Source organism: Calidris pugnax, unplaced genomic scaffold (assembly GCF_001431845.1).
Source record: "Calidris pugnax isolate Ruff unplaced genomic scaffold, ASM143184v1 scaffold1, whole genome shotgun sequence".
Classification (NCBI taxonomy): Eukaryota; Metazoa; Chordata; class Aves; order Charadriiformes; family Scolopacidae; genus Calidris; species Calidris pugnax.
The window spans coordinates 3,701,518-3,715,296 of record NW_015090800.1 but is presented as its reverse complement, the minus strand read 5'-3'; the positions used below and the strand labels follow the sequence as shown (position 1 = coordinate 3,715,296).

The 13,779-nt window shown below is 44.5% G+C and overlaps 1 pseudogene; it reads left to right on the top strand.

Moving 5' to 3' along the window:
• The first annotated feature begins 2,632 nt into the window (after nt 1–2,632).
• Nucleotides 2,633–12,959, top strand: LOC106885222 (annotated as a pseudogene).
• Nucleotides 12,960–13,779: the final 820 nt, after the last annotated feature.

Below are 13,779 nucleotides of genomic sequence, written 5' to 3'. Positions count from 1 at the left end.
CTTCATCTCTGACAGACTGCTCCCCAGATTCAGATATTCCCCACCTTCAAGAAACACATTCAAAAAAGTAAACATATATAACAGGTATAATAAATATATATCATGCACATGTATAATCTCTAAAACTTCAATATGTTGTAACTCCTAAAATTACACATGAAAGTAAAAGAGAAGCCATTTTTTGATACTTTACTTCCAGTATTGTTTTAATTTACAAGAGTCACTTATCAAACTAGTGCAGCGTTTTTGTGTAAATACCAATGATAACATGAGATCCACGTTTAAAAAAGACCTTCAAAAAAGGACCCGTTCTAATACGGATTAAAAAACATGGGTTGGTAAGACTGTAGTTACTCTAAACTACAATGAAATGTGTAAATCATATTAGGACGTAGCATTACGAGTAATTTTAATAATAATGGCTTCACTGATGATTTTGTGGACTGCAATAATCTGTGGTGTCTGATAGATTCCAATAGTGAACCCTGGGATGATGTTCCTGCAGGGGAATGGTGGTAGTTTTAAGTCATCAAAGGCATCTTCCAAGGGGTTTAACCTTTGCTAAGCAGGTTCTGTCACTGGGTTTTTTTGGCCCCTGGGGACAGCTTCAGTTTTTGGCCCCCCTGGAAGCCAGCGCTGGCCCTTCGCTGGCCCCCCGGCGTTCCCTACAGCTTTGTCTCACTGGTCTCCTGTCCACAGAGCCGTGTTTCTGGTCCTGCCCTGACTGAGACCATACATTTCCAGGGAAATTTTGGCCGTGTCAAGCCAGGATCAGCTTTGCCAGCAACATCCCTGCTGGTATTTCCTCTGACACCACAGCTTGGGCTCGAAGCTGTGAGCGGAGAGCAGCACTCCCCTGGCAAGTGCAAACACAAACCCCCAACCAACCTTTCAGAGGTATTTTATGAAGCAATTAGTGTTTTAGAAGAGAGCTATTTAGCTCTGACTCCTCCGTGCTGTTCCCCACGTGGCTGGCTTATGTTTTACCAGCTCCAGGTTGGCAGGCTCAGTGCTGGTTGCACCTGCCTGTGGAAACGTGCCCGGGAGTCAGCAACACTTCAGAGAGCTTGACAGAGATAAAAAAAAATAATTCTGACATAGATGAAGCCAAGAAACTGGAAGAGAAATAGTTTTGAGCTAAATCTACCTGAATTAAAAAAAAAATTATAATAATCGCAAGGGCTGTGAAGAACTGGACAAGGACTTTAACATAAAGGCAAAGGGAACAAAGACCTTCACACAAGCTTAAGAAAGGGTGATCTGAGCTAATGACTGTTTTCCTAAAATAGACTAATGAGTGAAATTTCAGCCTAATGACCGGGATGCACTTTGATTCAGGATGAAAACTCTGGAGCAGCGAGTGGGTTAACCCTCTCCACGCCAGCCTTTGCGATGGGCAGAGTGGAGGTTGAGGAGCTGGGGGAGAGTCCCTCTCATTAAGGAGGTGGTTACGTGTCACTGAGGGACAGGGGACACAACAGCTGCACTGGAAGGCCAGCCTGTTATCTACATCAGCTTCTGCAATGTAAGAAGTACCTGAATGAAGCGACCTGCCCCAGGTCACCAGGCGTTTCAGAGCCCACCTGTTGAAACATGGTGCTACCCCTGGGGCTGGTTTTGCCCATAACAGGCAAAGAAATGACTGGGAAGGAAAAGTTTGTTAGCGGCTGGACAAACAATAAATGCTTACCACTTGCATCCTTAAAATGAGTCCTTGCAAAATTTTGGGCAGGGCTCAGAAAGCAGGTCGCTTGCCAGCTCCTTCTGGCAGGACACAGGAGCCTCCAGGCTGGGGTCAGACCCACTCTGCATAAAATCAAGAGGTTTTGGATTTTCCAGAACAGGCTGCTATTCCTGCTGAGCCTTGGACAACTGTTATTCTGTTTAATGCTGAAGAAGATCTTTTAACTGTGAACGGTAAAAAAAATCTAATGTAGGACGGCACGCAAACAGAAAAAGCCATCAAGTGACACCAAGGAACCACCAAGGGACAAGATGCTTGGCTTCTGAAAAGTGGGTGAGTACAGAAAACAGCTCCAGGAAACACAGGTGTGCCACAGCGTGCCGGTTGTGGCCAGCAGTCTCACAGATTAAGGAGTTTTGGTTTTGAAGAGTCACGCCGAGCTCACATGATGGATCTTGAAAAGATGAAGCTTTGTTTATTTCTCAGCTCCCGTTTCAAGTGAGAGAACCCTCCCCTAGAAGGACCATGTTGTCCCTGTGTCCCACAGCTCTGGAGCATGAGCCATAGGCTGCAATGGAGGGGAGATGTATAATTTGGGTGGCTGGTGCTCTGGGGATCATAGCATCAGAGAATACCAGGTTGGAAGGGACCTCAAAGATCACCTGTTCCAACCTTTCTTGGCAAAAACACCATCTAGACAAGATGGACCAGCACCTGACCAGCTGAATATTAAAAGTGTCCAATGTTGGGGAATCCACCACTTCCCTGGGGAGATTATTCCAATGGCTGGTTGTTCTCGTTGTAAAAAATTTTCCTCTTGTGTCCAATGATGGATGGGATGAAGCAGTATTGGGATTTTTTTTAACAATGATCCCTCCTGTGGCCATAACTGTGCCTCCTCCTGAGACAAATAGCTTTTTGGCTTCTTTGGCAGGGGGGTTGGACTAGATGGCCTCCAGAGGTATCATGGCCTCCAACCATGGAGGACTAGATGGCCTCCAACTAGATGGTTAGACTAGATGGCCTCCAACCCCGTATCATTCTGTGATTCTTCTGGTGATGTGAGCAGGAGCAGACAGGTGAGATGAGAAATTGTTCTTTGGGTGTGTGCAAACTCTCTAAATCTCACTTTTCTTGCAGGAAAGCAGAGACTGTGAGGTGTACAAGAAGCTGTGACCTCAGTCAATGCAACGTGTCACCAAATTCATGCGAGGAGCCCACAGCAAGTTTTTTAATTCTTCAAAGGGTGAGATAAAGGCAAAATCCCTGCCTTCTCTAGCTTGTTATAGCACTTCTGCCCATATTTTCCTTGTCGGCAGCTGCTCAGCAGGGAGGAGAAAGGGGCAAAGTCTATTTAAAATGTTTTGCAAGGGGCTGTGGCCTCTCCTTGCCTGTGGTGGCGGAGAGGGGACCACGCACGGCCACCTACCTGGAGCTGCCCACCCATGTGAGGATGCCCACCCTGGGCCTGGGGACCTGGCAGGTCCCTGCTGGAGCTGGGGACCTCTCCTTGTCCCCATGCCTCTGGTCACACAGGTGACAGCATGGAATGGCTGAGACTTAAGGTAGACATTTTCAGCAACCTCCTCTTCAGGTCAGGAAAATGCAGCAAATCCTCCGTGCAGCGTTTCTTGCTTTTTGAAATATTTCAGGTAATCCAGGTGTTTACACCTCTCCTTCAGGATGGTTGGTTTTTTAAGTGAGCAGGTAGTGCTTGCTTAGTGCAGGTAGAAGGAGATTTTTCCTTAGCTATGGACAAAAATGACATACTACAAAAGTAAAACCTTCTGTCTAGCTTGTTTGTTGGTTTTTTTTTCACTTTTGGCACTAGGTATTAAAATGGCAGCATGCCACGTAGATGTCATCTTCGATGAGTGCACGTAGATATAGGAACTTAAGTGGCAATGAGTGGATTTGGAAATAGGAATGTGCATTAACTCCTTGGAGACTGAGGCTAAGTTTTGTATGGTGGCAAAGGAGCACGCAGCACTTCGCTGGAAAATAGTCTGCAGAGTTCTTTACCTGCAAATGTTATCTAATGGAGTTTTGGTAACAGGGAAGATTTAAAGACACACTGAATTATAAATGTCAAAGGAGGCTGGAAACGAGATTTAAGAAGGAAAACAAAAAAAAATAGTGGATTGTCCCCTGGATTTGAGACTGGAAACTAAATGTGTTGAATTGCAAGCAGCCAACTCTAGAAGACACTGTCCAGTCGGCACAAAAGTATCTTAGATTATTCTTGCTATATTTTTGGGTGGGCTGCTGCTGAGCATCACATAACTTACGCACAAACGGGGCTGAGGTTGTTTGATCCTTTCAGTCTTGATTGGTCTGATGACAAAAGGCACTAAGAAACCTAAAGTAACTAAGTAGGCTTCAAAAAACCAAAGTGTGCTCTGCATGGGGCCTCTGAGGACACTGGTGCTGTGGTGGGTGACCTCCCTGAAGGGACGTGTTAAGACGCCAACAGGAACTGGTTAGGACTAAGCAAAAGGAAAATTTTGGACACATGATCCCTGGTACCACAAAAATCTCATGTTAATGCAATGAAAACATGGCCCAAACCCACTGCGATTACTTAATCAAAGCTATTAGATCTCAAGGTTCCCACAGCAGCTTCAGCTGTGACTCCCCGTGTTTCAGTGTGGCAACGGGGCCTCTCCTTTACCCAGTCACTCTGCCTTCAGGAACTTGAGGTCCTGCTCAGTGACTAATGTGTAGAATGAAGCAATGGATTATTTTTCTGAAAAACATCTCACATTACAGGCTTTTGTGTAATCATGGGGCGTAAATGCAAGGTCCTGCATGTGGGTCAGGACAATCCCAAGCACAAATACTGGCTGGGCGGATTGAGAGCAGCCCTGAGGAGAAGGACTTGGGGGTGTTGGGGGGTGAGAAGCTCACCATGAGCTGGTAATGTTTGCTTGCAGCCCAGAAAGGCACTGTATGCTGGGCTGCATCAAGAGAAGCCTGGCCAGCAGGTCGAGGGAGGTGATTCTGCCCCTCTACTCTGCTCCCATGAGACCCCACCTGGAGTACTGTGTCCAAGTCTGGGGCCCACGACATAAGAAGGGCATGGATCTGTTGGAGCAAGTCCAAAGGAGGGCCATGAAGATGACCAGAGGGCTGGAGCACCTCTGCTATCAAGACAGCCTGGAGAAGGCTCTGGGAGATCTTGTAGCAGCCTTCCAGTACCTAAAGGTGGCCTACAGGAGAGATGGGGAGGGACTCTGTATCAGGGAGTGGAGCAATAGGATGAGGGATAAGAGTTTTAAACTCAAAGAAGGGGGACTTAGATTAGATATCAGGAGGAAATTCTTTCCTGTGAGGGTGGTGAGACACTGGAACAGGTTGCCCAGAGAAGCTGTGGCTGCCCCATCCCTGGAGGGGTTCAAGGCCAGGTTAGATGTGACTTTGAGCAACCTGGTCTGGTGGGAGGTGTCCCTGCCCATGGCAGGGGGGTTGGAACTCGATGATCTTTAAGATCCCTTCCAACCCTAACCATTCCATGATTCTATATTGTCACTTTTCCTCTCCACCACCCACCCCTCCATTCCAAAGCAACGCTTATCGCTCCTGCCCGGCAGCTTTTCCACACTACAGCAGCACCCAGAGATGAGACAATCTATAGTGCCCAGCATCTGGCCAGTGTCACCACCAGCCTGCTCTCCCCTGCAGCCCCAGGAGCTGCTGCCTTCGTCCGTAGGAAGGGGTGGAATGAGGAAAGGGGCTGCAAAAAAGAAAACTTGTAAAACTTTAAAGCAGCTGTTCGGTTGCTTGTAGCTTTATGGAAAAAACCGCTGCAGCATCTATGTTTTTCTTTAAATGCAGATGAATCAACCAAGCACCCTTCCATAGGAAATACTTGGAGAAGTGAAATCATTTAAAAAAAAAAAAAAGACGATGTGTGGGGCTGTAGTGAAGTTAAATGTAGGCAGCGGTCACGGTTTTGAATCATGTTTCTGTTTGAAGTGCCATTTTCCTGAATCGGTCTCCAGTCGTCAAACAACTCTGCAGTGTCTCCGAGCCAAGGATCTGAAGTGATTTACTTTGCTGTTAAATTCCAGGTTGTGTGTTTCACCCAGGAGGTGGCACTATCTGTAGCGGTTTGCTGTCCTCTCACCTCCCTTCTCCCCTTCTCCTCTGTCCACAAAAGCTGCCTTGTTTGCCTTCAGGGCCAGCAAGATCTCCAGGGGTGATTCATTTCCTCATGTCGCCCATATCTCACACTAAAATTGCCTTTAATTCTTGGGCAAATTAGAAATTATTTTGAGATAGCCTGAGTGTCCAAATGTGACTGTTCCCAGGGCAGATCAGCTCGTGCAACTCATCAGTGATTCCCATGGCCATTTTATTCCAGAAAACTAATGAAAGCAAGATCCAATCTGTAACCCCTCAATTTTGGGGGGCTTAAAAACTCCAGATGTGGAGAAAGGCAGACTTATTTTTCTGCTAATTCCCAGATTACTGACTTTTCTTCTGGTTTCAGGCTCTCCAAGGAGCAGCCAGGGATGCAGTGAAGTTTGCCATCGACTTTGGGTCCCATCACTTTGATTGCGCCTTCCTGTACCAGAATGAGAGTGAGATTGGGGATGCACTACGAGAGAAAATTGAGGAGGGGGCTGTGAGGAGAGAAAACCTCTTTGTTGTCAGTAAGGTATGTCCTTGGATAGCACGAGGCCAGCTCCCAGGAAGAGAGGCAAGGTCCCAACCTGCAAAGTGCAGGGGAGCGAAGCTCACCTGGGAATTCATTCCTGTCAGGGCAAAGCGTTTTGCAGATGGAGGGAAGGAAGAGGTCAACTCTTAAAAATAAAAATAAAAAAAAAGGCTTGATTTGATTGATTTGAGAGGGATTTTTTTGTAGTCCATATCCATTGTCAGCCACGGAGACAGGAACTGAGGCCGTGCTCTCAGTTGCCTCTGAGATAGGAAGCGGGGCTATTGTGTTCGCGGTCACTCCCGCTGCGATACCGGCCTCAGCCTGTTAACTCCTGTATGTTATGCTTTGTTTTGTTTTTTCCCCCCAACAACAATGGTAGGAAAAATAAAGTAACTTCTATCTGCTGGAAGCTGGTGGCTCAATTTTCACCAGTTTTGATTTGATTTTTTTTCCCCCCCTACATTTTGTTTAATCGCCGTATGAATCGTTGGAATTTTAGAGCATCTCCTTCTCATTTTACTTAACCGTCAGCCCTGCAAGTAAAATAAGGTGCACAAAAGTGGTGCTTCCTCCAGATGAGAAGCCTCTGTGTCTGTGCCATGTGTTTCCCCGCCAGGGATGCTCTGCAGAGAGCATCTCAGAGAGCAGACTCTGTGTTACCCCCACAGCTGTGGTCCCCCTTCCAGGAGAGGTCCCTGGTGAGGGAGATGTGCCAGAAAACACTTGTTGCCCTCCGGCTGGATTGTTTGGATCTCTACCTGATGCACTGGCCCACGGGATTCAAGGATTTTAACTCCCAGGAGCTGTCTGTAGGAGCTCTGCCACTTCTTCCTTTGGGACCAGACATGCCCTTACTCCTCTCTAATGAGGAGTGTTGTTAGACCTCGTTAGGACATAATGACAAACCTCCACGCGGAGTGCCCAGGAGGAAAGGTAAGGTCATGGCTGCTTAAGCTAGGTCTTATAGTACAAAAATCACCTTATTTTACCCTGCACATCATTCCCAGGGTGTGGAAATGGAAAAAAAGGTGGACATTTCAGGCTGCTGGTTACGATCACATCCCTCTTAAAGCCTGGGATTTGGCAGTCATTTGCTTATCAGGGATCAAACAGCTGTGAATTACTTAGTTCCTATTCTTCTCTTCTCTCTTTACCCTCAGGTTAAACAAGCCCTCATTTCCCCATCGTGCCACATCCCTGGCCTTCCCCCAGCCTGCCTGAGGCACACCAAGGTGTCTGCTCTTCCTCCATCAGTAGGACAGGTTCTCAAAAGGCAGATTTTCTTGAAGATTCCTTTGTTCGTATATATTACTGGATTTGGCCACCACTCTCCCCAACACAACCATAAGCCAGGATACCCAGTGTGTCTCCAGCTCCACTTGCTTGTCGAACTTCTAAGTGATTTCTCTAGCTACTTACAATTTGGCCTGCCTTAAATTTCCTTTCCTTTTTTGATGGTAGGCAGGAGAGGAGATCTTTCCTGAGGATGGAAACAGGGTGGTCATTCCCAGCGATACAGATTTTCTGGATACGTGGGAGGTACGTTCATTGAGTGGGCAAAAAAATTATTGCTAGTTTGAAATATCAGCTTGGAAACTTCAGGGTTTCCACTTTGGGAATTGTTCTGAGAGAATTTCTGAGGTGAAGTACTCCAGATTGCTGAGTTCTTGGGTTCCTTTGCCAAAATGGAGGTATTTTTCTATCTGCTGCCATGCTTCTCTCTAGTTACACCTGAGCTGTCCAGACCACAGAAAGCCAACATGCTCGTTCCAATGTACTCACAGCACTCAAAATTCTTTCTCTCCCACCCCAAAAGTACTGGAACGTGCCCAAAGTCCTCCTCTAAAGCTGTGTGTGCAACGCAAACAGGGATGAGCACAGGCTGTGTGGGTGACAGGACTTGGGCAAGGTGGAATTTCTCTGTGGCTGATGGTTTGGGCTTTTCCCCTCCACCCCACCCTGCACCCAGCACAGCAGGATTGGAAGAGGACAGGAGACTCCCCAGAGTCAGAAGAGCCTGCTGATGCTTCTTCTCTTCCATCAGATGAAGAATAAAGCACAGTCTTGTTGCTCATTCGAAGGAAAAAAAGTGGACGTTTCAGGCTGCTGCTTACGATAGCAACCTTAAATAAAAGTGATTTCTCCTTTGGAAGAGCTGTGTCTTCTGCTCTAAAGGCTGGTAGGAGCTGAATTTCTCCTGCTCCTTTTCTGCTGGAGGTGCCAATCTAATTAGGGCTGCCTGGCTGGAACACAGCACTGCTTACACTGTACTGACACCACTAAATGGTACATCTCCTTTGGGAAATTAATCAAGGCTGATGAAGAGGTATCCTGCTCTAGCTCTCCCAGAACAGATCCTCCTCGAGCCGCCCTGTTCCAAACAATAAGCTTTTGGTTACAGGATAATTACTTTGTTAGCTGAGGAACTACCCTAAAAAAAAAATCTCTTTTATTTACGAGCAGAAGGTCTACCTGGGGATACTATTTCAAGATAGTTGTATTCTACTGAAATAATAATAAGTGTTAATTGTTAAACTTGAATAATGTTGTTATTTATTTGTATGATGATACATGTGAGAGCCTGAGACTTTGACCAGGGCTTAATGGGCTGGACAAATGCCATAGCAGAAGAGGCTCCCAGCCGTGATGATTTTCACTGAAGTCTTGGTGCAGGCATTTTTTTTGTATGAAAAAAAGAAAAGATCTTAATTCAATAGCAAGTCTGATTCTGTAGTGTCTCTAGGCTATGGAAGAGCTGGTGGATGCAGGAATGGTGAAGGCCATTGGAGTCTCCACCTTCAACCGCAAACAGACAGACAGACTTGAGAAACAAACCTGCAAATAATCAGGTAAATTGTTCTCAAACTCATCAGTGCTGACATGGCATTTGATGGAACACCTCTGGCACTGCAATAGATTTTATGTCCAGGTTGTTTTGATACCCGTGTGAGAACACAACTGTGTTTGGCTAAATCATGAAGTAATGAAGGCTGCAGAACGTTCTGTGCCCTTCCCCGCACAGGAAGCTGCAGTCACACAAGCCCACCATGCTCCTGGGTTGGAAGAGCAACCTTCATCTTTCTTCTGACTAAGCTCATGCAGGCTGAGAGCTGAGCTCTGCAATGGAGAACATGGTGGGGCTTAACCTTCTCCCTTCCTACAGCACCCAAGGGAAGAGAGGCTGGGTCAATAGATAGGACCAAAGCCAGGCTACGCTGCTAGGACCAGATGACACAAGAGTTGGGTGCTTCAGCTGGATGTGCACAACTAGACCTTGAAGCCCATTGATATGGGTCATGACAAATGAGGCAAACAGCTGGGAAGAAGGGGATGCAATCTGAAACACTGGCTGACTCCTTAAAAAAAACCCATAGATGGAAAACCAACCACCTTTTCAAAGCTGATACGGGACTTGGTAGGTCACCATAGTGATGCTAGACTTTGAACTACCTTCTGCTTCTGAAGAAACCTATTCTTTTTTCCATTTTGTAGATTGAGAGCCACCCCTACCTTCCTCAGGAAGAGCTGGTTAAGTTCTGCCAGTCCAAAGGGATCTCTGTCACTGCATATTGTCCCCTTGGAGCGCCCAACTGGCCACGGTAAGAATGCTTTGTGGGACCTACATAGATCGGAGGCAATTCAGCAAACCAGTCCTAGGATGTGGATAAATCCTCACAGAGTGGAACTGAGGTAATTAGAAAAACATTGACAAATTCGTTAAAAATGACAGACAAATTTCTCTCATGCTTATTATTCGCTCCACTAATTCATACTTGTGCTGCTACTGGAGTTTCATATTTAGGAGAAAAAGGATCGATTGATTGGTGAATGTAGGGAAGATAAATTCTTAATTGAACTTGGGTGAGCTTATTAAACATGTAAGACAACTTCTGAACTTAAAAAAACCCAAAAAAAGGCACATGTTTATGAAAATAGCAACTTTGCAGTTCTGCTAAGACAGATGGATCAGGTTTTTATATGGATGAGTTGAAGAAATTTTGCTTTTACTCCACCCTTTATGGCTGTCTCTGACCTGGGACGGGGCATTTACCCCAGGGGCTGTGCTTGTGAAGGACACGACAGCTGCTGCTCTGTAAAATGAAATTTTTGGGACCTGGACCAAAGGAATTCCCAGCCTGATGCCAGGCTGGACTGAAATGTGTTACAGTGACCTGTTATACTAGAAACTCCAGGGCTCTTCTGCGATAAAAGGAAAAGAATGAAGGCAGGGGCTTCCCAGGCAAGGACTGGTGAATTAAAGTGTGCAAGATGATGTTTTCTTATAATTTAAATAGTATTCTTACATTACAGTTCTCGAGGAAGAAGATTGCTGAAGTCTCCTGAAGTCAGACTTCAGCAGTCAACTGCTGAAGTCTGCTTTTTATCTTCACAGGTCCAAGCCTCAGGATATCTCCCTTTTTGATGATCCCCAAATTAAGGAAATTGCACTCAAATACAACAAAAGCCCAGCTCAGGTTAATGCTGGTCACAGTATTTTCCCTGGAGACATGTATTTTTCTCACTTGTGCTAAAGTAACTATTTACAGAGGTATTATGGAAAGCTGAGTAATGCTTTTAAAAAATATGATCTCTAACGTTAATTTTAACGATGGGCAGAAGATTACCAATGGCTTGGGGCTTTAATTGGCACGCTAGCCACTTCTACACACAACATCCCTGGCCAGCCCTGAGCTCTTGTTCAATACACTCCCATGCTGCCATCTCAACTTCAGAGACAGATAATGATTAAATGAGCTCGTGTAGTAATTAGGAAGGGTTTACTACAGTGCTTTTCCTATGTGAGCCACCTCTGATTATCAGTAGAGCCGTTCCATGTAGGCACATCTAGTTTTTGACTTTCAGAAGACAGGCAGAGCTTCCCAGCTCTAATTCCCTATCTGTTCCTGCAGGTGCTTATCCAGCTCCAGATTCAAAGAAACCTGACTGTAATTCCCAAATCTTTCACTCCACACCCTATCAAGGAAAATTTTAAGGTAAGAGGGTACCTTACAAAATTATTAATGGCATTAAACTTTACACAGAAAAAGCCACTCTGGCAGGGGAACAAAGTACCCCCTACGTACTTAGAACTGGCAAAACCTTTTGTCTGCTAGAGTCCATGTAGGTTATTTTACAAATACAAAAAGTTACTTTAAAAGTAAGGAGCCAAGTCTCCTTCACCAGAACTCATCAAGCAAGAGAGATAAGCTTTTCCACCTTGTGACATAAATATGATGCAGTTAGACCCCACCTGCACGGCAATTTTACGACATTTATTCATTGTTCACCACAGATGTGCTTCTATTGCATGCTTCCTAGTGCCTCAACAAATACAATGCTTTTCTACTTCTGCTTTTGGGATTCTTTCTGCAAATGAACTTAACGCTTGTCTTTTTGCAAACTGAGGTAACCCAGCCCTTTGGGACCTTTATTCAGGTGTTTGACTTGGAGTTGGTTAAAGAGGAGATGGAAACCTTCCTGGCTTTCAAGAAGCGGTATCGCATCTGTGCGTTGAGTGGGTACCTCCTCTTCCTCTATGTTTTATCAAGTTGGATCATCACTGGATATCCTCTTACCAGACAGCATTTGACAGCCCTATTTAAAAAAATAAAGAGAGGGAACCTCAGCCAATACCTGGTCACATCTATATCTGCTGGAAACCAGCACTAGGGTTTATTAGAGCATTGCCCGTCTCGCACAGCTCGGCAGCCTTGGGATTTTTGCAGGTCCACTGTGAGTTAAGATCATCTTGTAACAGACTGTCTGAAAACCAAAATCAGCTCCAAATTCCAAAATAAACAGGCGGTGATTTTTTTTTTTCCTTTTCTGTTTTCTTTGGCTGCTTTATATAAGAGACAGTCAGTGTAAATAAACTCCATTTTAAGAATGAGAGTTGTAAGTTTTTTTGAAGTGAGAAGCTGTGCCTATGTATTTGTGCCAGCCTTATTAAGGCAGCGTCTAGATAATAGAACAGTTAGATACAGACATACCAAGATCTTTAAATTATTCTCTTTTCCCAGGTTATCCACTTCTCTAGTAGCATACTGTCTACTTAGGAGTTCACAAGAGAGCGGTTTGATATGGCAGGGAAGTTTGGTGATTTCAGCAAAGCAAAAGACAGACTATCTTTTGAGAGCAAGGTCACTGATATATATGAAGGTTACACAGCATTAACTTCCACCGCCCTGTGTAAACCAAGCAGACTCACTTTAATGTTTTTTTTACTGTAGTTCACAGCTTTAGCTCTGCAGAGCTTTTGTCAAGGGAAAAAAGCTTTTTCTTCTTTGCCGTAAGACTATACCCTTGAAGAGTTTTAATCATACTCTCTTTTTCTAGATGCAAAAATCACAAGGACTATCCTTTTTTGGAAGACTAACACAGGCATGATCTTCACATCCTGGATCACGACAATATAGTACTATTTCAAGCAATTTGTAATTCTGCATGTGTTTTAAATCACAGTACAAGTGGAATATGTATCACAGGACAGGAGAAGGTAGATCACAGGCATTCTCAAGAGGAATCTTGGAGCGTGCATAAATTTGCTTCTCTTTTTATCAATCAGTCCTTTATCTGTATCTGCTCTACTCTTCTTGTAACAAAATTGTCAGCTGTAGCAAAATATATAATCTCTTATCATTTAGTAATGATAAAGAAGTTTAATAAATCTGAATCTTTGGGAGTTGTAATAAGCAGTCATCGTCATAAATACAAATCCTGACAAGTGTCAGAGAAATTTAGATTCTTCTAGTGGTTGTATTTTTGGACAAAAGGTCTAACAGCTAAAAGATAGCATATGTTTTACCCCAGACAACATTTTACATTTAACATCAGAAGATCTTTTTAGATAAGACACGTTGCTTGAGATTCTTAGTTCAGTAATCTCAGCGTAACAGAATCAAAGCTCTTCCGAGGACACTGCTGAATTATCTTTTGGGAGCCACTTTCTTAATGAGGTTTCCTATTTATAAACTGCTAAAAACTAATAAACTGGTGGATTTGTGTGTTTGGTTATCATATCTACAAGAACATATAAATACTGCCTTTATCAGCAGAACGGCTGCAGTTAGGAGTGTGACTCTCTCCCAGCAAATCCAAAGTCTGATACAAGAGACACAGAGGAATTATTTTATTTGGCAACTGGCTTATTTAACAAGCATAAAACCCGGGCAGCTTCATAAAAGCCAACAGTAGATTTTCACTCTCTTGCACTGCTCCCTAGATACTGTCTGTTTGTGTTTTGACTCAAAGGATGTGACTGGATGTTGTTTTCTCTGGTAAAAACTCAGTGCTACTGCAGCCCATCCCTCTGCTGGAGGTTTAATGAGGTGTCTGTTAATTAAGACTTCTTGCTCTTGAACTCGTTAACACATAACTCAAAATTCTTTTGATTGCTTTAGGCTCTTGGAGCCCAGTAGAAGAACAATGTGGA